This window comes from Salvelinus sp. IW2-2015, unplaced genomic scaffold (genome assembly GCF_002910315.2).
Source record: "Salvelinus sp. IW2-2015 unplaced genomic scaffold, ASM291031v2 Un_scaffold5483, whole genome shotgun sequence".
Classification (NCBI taxonomy): Eukaryota; Metazoa; Chordata; class Actinopteri; order Salmoniformes; family Salmonidae; genus Salvelinus; species Salvelinus sp. IW2-2015.
This window is the reverse complement of record NW_019946748.1, coordinates 48,973-56,173: the sequence shown is the minus strand read 5'-3', so window position 1 is coordinate 56,173 and position 7,201 is coordinate 48,973.

Below are 7,201 nucleotides of genomic sequence, written 5' to 3'. Positions count from 1 at the left end.
TTGCACAACGTTTAATGAGGGAGGGAACGTAGAGAACTGGCAACCTGTATTCAGGCTTGCACAACGTTTAATGAGACAGGGAACGAGGGAACTGGCCACCAGTGGTAGTCAGTGTGCCACAACGTTTAATGAGAGGGAACGAGGAACTGGCCACCGTGTAGTCAAGTTGCTTTACAACGTTTTAATGAGGAAGGAAACGAGCGAACTGGCCGCTGTGTAGCAGTTGCCACAATCGTTTTAATGAAGAGGAACGAGGAACGGGCCACCTTGTAGTCAGGTTGCACACGTTTATTGAGAGGAAACAACGAGGAACTGGCACCTGTAGTCAGTTGCACAACGTTTATTGAGAGGAAACGAGGAACTGGCACCTGTAGTGATTCCTCGCACATATGCTGACCCTCACTTTCTGCCTACGGTTTTCTTTAAATCTGATTGATAAGAGATGAAGTCCAGACAGTAGCTTTCTGAATGGTCATGGTTAATCAGCACACCCACCCACCTAATAGGACCCATCAATCAAAGCTGCCTGCAGCGTATCTCACTCAGGACACATAAGCAAATCACATTTCTCCTATCTCTCCAAAAAAAATCAAAAAAAATCAAAAAACAACAACTTTGCTTTAGCATTCAAATCCTTTCTGTGAGAAATCAAAAAACTAGTCTATGTTATAAGATAATGCTAAATGAACGTAGCCTGTCATATGAATTGATGAGGGAAGGTTTTAAATGGGGAGATATAGAGACAGCTTTGATAAATAGGCTATATGAAGATGGCATTCATTAGAAAACAGATGAACACACACAACCTGTCCATAGTCTAGTGAGCAGCTGTTTTGATTTGTCCTTTATTTAACTCGGCAAGTCAGTTAAGAACAAATTCTTATTTACAATGACGGCCTATGAACAGTGTATTTACTGCCTTGTTCAGGGGACAGATTTTTTACCTTGTCAGCTCTGGGATTCGATCTAGCAACCTTCGGTTACTGGCCCAACGCTCTAACCACTAGGCTACCTGCCGCCCCATGTTGATCAATTTTAGTTAAGTGATGGTGGTTATGTTGACGCTAGGCCAACATTTTAATTTGAGGGCTTTATCTAAATATGTTCAACCATCTATTGATAAGGGTCACTGTCTTTAAGGGTCTCTGTCTTTAAGGGTCTCTGTCTTTAAGGGTCTCTGTCTTTAAGGGTCTCTGGAACCCCTGGAGATCCTCAAGGAACCCCTGAAGATCTTCAAGGAACCCCTGGACTTCTTCAAGGAACCCCTGCATATCCTCAAGGAACCCCTGCAGATCCTCAAGGAACCCCTGGAGATCCTCAATGAACCCCTGGATATCTTCAAAGAACCCCTGCAGATCTACAAGGAACCCCTGGAGATCATTAAGGAACCCCTGGATATCTACAAGGAACCCCTGGAGATCTTCAAGGAACCCCTGGAGATCNTTAGATACTACAGGACACTAGCATAGAGGTGGTTAGATACAGGACACTAGCATAGAGGTGGTTAAATACAGGACAATACCATATAGGTGGTTAGATACTACAGGACACTGGCATAGAGGTGGTTAGATACTACAGGACACTGGCATAGAGGTGGTTAGATACAGGACACTAGCATAGAGGTGGTTAGATACAGGACACTAGCATAGAGGTGGTTAGATACAGGACACTAGCATAGAGGTGGTTAGAGTCCAGTAGGCCCTAAAGAGCACTTGAACCTTTGCTTTAGTATGATCCACTTTCGGAGTATATGACAACATCAACAACATGTTTCTGTGTCATTGTATTCTTAGAAACAACTCAAGGATATGTAGCATATTAGTGGATAGGTAAACCTACTCATGTGATGTACAGTTGCATTATAATACACAGAATCTGCACTACAGTCCCAGGAACAGGACGTGAACCATCCAAATCTCTTGTTGTGTACATCACAGCGTGACGTTACTTAGCATTAGGTAGTAGTTCCTTAAACAGACACTAGCTAGGTTAACTTAGTGTAATGAACAACAGTCTAAGGCTGTGCCCCAAATGACACGCTATCCCCTGCAGTATGTAGTGCACTATGGGCCCTGGACAAAAGTACTGCACCATACCCTCTTAGAATTAGTGGTGACTTGAGGAATCCTGGAGATCTTCAAGGAACCCCTGCAGATCCTCAATGAACCCCTGGAGCTCATTAAAGGAATCCCTGGAGATCTACAAGGAACCCCTGGAGATCTTCAAAGAACCCCTGGAGATCCTCAAGGAACCCCTGCAGATCCTCAAGGAACCCCTGGAGATCCTCAAGGAACCCCTGGAGATCTTCAAGGAACCCCTGCAGATCCTCTAGGAACAATTGGACATCCTCAAGGAACCCCTGCAGATCCTCAAGGAGCATTTTCACTTCTTGATAAATAGCGTGCCCAATTTCAACATCCTTCTACTCATCTCCAGATTATAAGATATGCATTGTATTAGTAGATTTGGATAGAAAACACTCTGAAGTTTCTAAAACTGTTTGAATCATGTCTGTGAGTATCACAGAACTTATGTAGCAGGAAAAACCCCGAGGACTAACCATTCATATTTTTTTTTATGTGGTCACCGTCTGTTCAATGAGGTTTCATTGGGATACTAGATTTCTAATCATCCTGTTTGCAGTTCCTACCGCTTCCACTGGATGTCACCAGTCTTTGGAAATAGGTTGAGGTTATTCCTTTGTGCAATGAAGAAGTACAGCCATCTGGAATCAGTGTAACGTTATGTGTACTGTTTGAGAGTTGCGCAAGACTAGAAAAGTATCGTTAGTTTGTTGTCCTCCTGTATTGAAAACAGATAGACCCGTCTTCAATTTGATCGATTATTAACGTTTACAAATACCTTAAGTTGTATTACAAAAGTAGTTTGAAATGTTTTGGCAAAGTTTAGAGGTAATTTTTGAGATATTTTGTAGTGACGTTGCGCAAATTGGAAGCTGATTTTTTGAACAAATTCTTATTTACAATGACGGCCTATGAACAGTGTATTTTACTGCCTTGTTCATGGGGACAGATTTTTTACCTTGCAGCTCTGGGATTCGATCTAGCAACTTCGTTACTGGCCAACGCTCTAACCACTAGGCTACCTGCCGCCCATGTTGATCAAATTTTAGTTAAGTGATGGTGGTTATGTTGACACTAGGGCCAACATTTTAATTTGGAGGGTTTTATTCCTAAATATGTTCAACATCTATTGATAGGTCACTGTCTTTAGGGTCTCTGTCTTTAAAGGGTCCTCTGTCTTTAAGGGTCTCTGTCTTTAAGGGTCTCTGGAACCCTGGAGATCCTCAGGAAACCTGAAGATCTCAAGGAACCCTGGACTTCTTCAAGGAACCCCTGCAATCCTAAGGAACCCCTGACGATCCTCAAGGAACCCTGGAGATCCTCAATGAACCCCTGGATAATCTTCAAAGAACGACCCTGCAGATCGTGACAAGGAACCCCTGGAGATCATTAAGGAACCCTGGATATCCTACAAGGAAACCCCTGGAGATCTTCAAGGAACCCTGAGATCTTCCAAAACGGAGACCCTGCCAAGGACCGCTGCAACCTGACCATAGGAACCCCTAGATATTCAAGAGACCCCTGGAGATCTTCAAAGGAACCCCTGGAGCCTCAAGAACCCCTGCAGATCCTCAAGACCCGAACCTCAGAACCCCTGGAGAATCTTCAAGAACCCCTGCAGATCCTCTAGACATGGAATCCTACCGCCTGCAGATCCTCAAGGAAACCCCTGGAGCTCTTAAGGAACCCTCATCGAACCGTCAGTCCGGGACCTGCAATCCTCAAGGAACCCGCTTCCAGGACCTAGTCTAGAAATTGTCATCCTCAGGAACTGGCAGATCCCAATCCCTGGAGCCTCATTAAAGAACCGCTGGAGGTTTTCAAGAACCCTGGACTTCTTCAAGGACCCCTGCAGATCCTCAAGAAACCCTGCAGTCTGGAACCCGGAGTCTTCCAAGAACCTGCCAGATCTTCAAAACCCCTGCCAGATCCTCAAGAAACCCCTTCGTTAGAGAACTGAGCATTAAGGAACCCCTGGAGATCCTCAAGGTAACCCCTGCAGATCCTCAAGAAACCCCTGGTAGCTCATTAAAAACCCCTCAGATCCTCAGGAACCCCTGGATATCACTAAGGAACCCTGCAAGATCCTCAAAGAACCCTGGAGCTCATTAAGAATCCCTGGAATTCCCCCTGCCAATCTTCAAGGAACCCTGACTTCTTAAAGACCCTGCAGATCCTCAAGGAACCCCTGGATCTTCAAGGAACCCCTGGAGATCTTCACCCTAGACTTAGGAACCCTGCAGAATCTTCAAGAACAACTGAACCATTCTAACGGAACCCTGCAGATCTCAAGGAACCCGCAGACTCATTAAGGAACCCCTGGATACCTCAAGGAACCCCGGACTGCAGTTAAAGGAACCCCTGGAGATCTCTCAAGAACCCCTGCAGATCTCTACGCCCTAAGATCTAGCCGGAGACTTCGCTGCAAGTCCTCAAGACTCAGATCTCAAGGAACCCTGCAAAGGCCTATATCCTCAAGGAACCCCATATCCAGTCTGGACGGCTCATTAAGGAACCGCTGGAGATCCTTCAAGGAACCCCTGCAGACCTTCAGAACCCCAGATCCTGGACCTGACTATTAAGGAACCCTGCCAAGACCTGACTCTTCAGAACCCTGCAATCTCAAGGAACCTGTAGACTCATAAAGGACCCTTGCAGATCCTCAAGACCGTGGACATTAAGACCCCTGCAGATCTCAATGAACCCTGGGATCTCAAAACCCTAGGACAGTTTGCAGATCAAGCAACCCCTAGATCATTGAACTCCGGCATACATGAAACCCCTGGAATCTTCAAGGAACCCTGGCAGATCTCAAGGAAACGCCCTGCCAGATCCTCAAGAACCCCTTTGGAGATCTCAAGAACCCTTGCAGATCTCAGGACCCGATCCAGACTGAGATCTCTAGGAAATGGATCGCTCAAGGAACCCCTGCATTCAAGCCAGTAACCTATCCCAAGCGAACCCTGCAGATCCTCGTCCGAGATAAGGAACCCTGAATTTCTAGGACCCTGGACTTAAAACCTTAAGTAAGAGAACCCTGCAGATCTCAAGGAACCCTGCAGCGCTCAATAAGACCGCTGAGATCCTTTCAAGGAACCTGCAATCTAGGAACCCTAGTCTTCAAGGAACCCCTGCAAGATCTCAGGAACGCCTGGAGCATTAAAAACCCCTGCAGATCCTCAAGGAACCCCTGCAGCTCCATCAAGGAATCCCTGGAGACCTCAAAGGAACCCCTGCAGATCTCAAGGAACCCGTGGACTCATTAAAGGAACCCTGGAGATCTCAAGGAACCCCTGCGTCCTCAGAACCCCTGGGTCTATTAAGGAACCCTGGAGATCTTGACGAACTTCAAGGAACCCCTGTCTAGACCCGAATCCGAACCCCTGGAAGTCCAGACCCTGGACTCTAAGGAACCCTGGCATGCTCAGGTAACTGCGATCCTCTAGACAATTGACTCCTCAAGAACCCCTGCAGATGCTCCAAGGAACCCCTGGAGATCTTTCAGAGGACCCCTGACTTCCTCAAGGAACCCCTGCAGATCCTCCAAGAGGACCCTGTTAGTCTGGCAGCTCATTAAAGGAACGCTGAGATTTTCAAGAACACGGACTTCTTCAAGGAACCCCTGCAGATCCTCAAGAACCCTGCGTCAGGACCTGAGATCTTCAAGAACGCCCTGGAGATCTCAAAGACCCCTGCAGAGCTTCAAGGAACCCTGCACCTAAGCCAGTCATAGACCCCTACCAAGGAACCCCTGCAGATCGACCCTAGATCCTTCAAGGTACCAGACCTCGAAACCCAGATCTCTCAAAAACCGGATCCAGACCCCTGGGAATTCAAGACCCTCAGATCTAAAGGAACACCTGGAGTCATTAAGGAACCCCTGGCAGATCTCAAGGACCGAACCCAGACTTCAGCCTGCAGATCTCAAGGAACCTGAGATCTGCAAGGACCTCCTGCAGTTCTTAGGACATCCTGGACAATCCTCAAGAACCCCTGTCGACACAACTCTTAGAGGGAGCATTTTCCACTTTCTGGATAATAGCGTGCCCAACTTTCAACATCTTCTACTCATCTCCAGATTATAAGATATGCATTGTATTAGTAGATTTGGATAGAAAAACACTCTCGAAGTTTCTAAAACTGTTTGAATCATGTCTTGTGATAGTATCACAGAACTTATGTAGGCAGGACAAACCCCCGAGGACTAACCTTCATATTTTTTTTGTTGGTCACCGTCTGTTCAATGAGGTTTCATATGAATACTAGATTTTCTAATCATCCTGTTTGCAGTTCCTACGTTCCACTGATGTCCCAGTCTTTGAAGATAGCGTGGAGGTTATTCCTTTGTGCAATGAAGAAGAACGGCCATCTGGAACAGTGTAACGTTATGTGTACTGTTTGAGAGTTGCGCAAGACTAGAAAGTAGGCATTAGTTTGTTGACCTCCTGTATTGAAAACAGATAGACGTCTTCAATTTGATCGTTATTAACGTTTACAAATACTTAAGTTGTATTACAAAGTAGTTTGAAATGTTTTGGCAAAGTTGACGGTAATTTTTGAGATATTTTGTAGTGCGTTGCGCAATATTGGAAGCTGATTTTTCTGGATCAATACGCACCAAATAATGACATTTTGGCCATATATGGACGGAATTAATCGACAAAAGACCATTTGTGATGTTTATGGGAACATAATATGGGACATTTATGGGCATGATTTATATTTTATTTCTGCGTTTTGTTGTCTTGCTGCAGTGTTGAAATTGCTACTCTCTTTGTTTACTGTTGTGCCTAGCATCAGATAATAGCATCTTATGCTTTCGCCGAAAGCCTTTTTGAAATCTGACATGTTGGCTTGATTCACAACGAGTGTAGCTCTAATTTGTATCTTATATGTGTGATTTAATGAAAGTTTGATTTATATCATTATTTTGAATTTGGCGCTCTAATTTCCCTGGCTATTGGCAAGTGGGACGCCAGCGTCCCACCTTCCAGAGAGGTTTAACCTCTTTCAGCTAGCGGGCAGATTTTTATGTTTGGAAAAATAATGTTCCCAAGGTAAACGGACTATTTCTCAGGCCCAGTATTAGAATATGCATATAATTGACAGATAAGGAT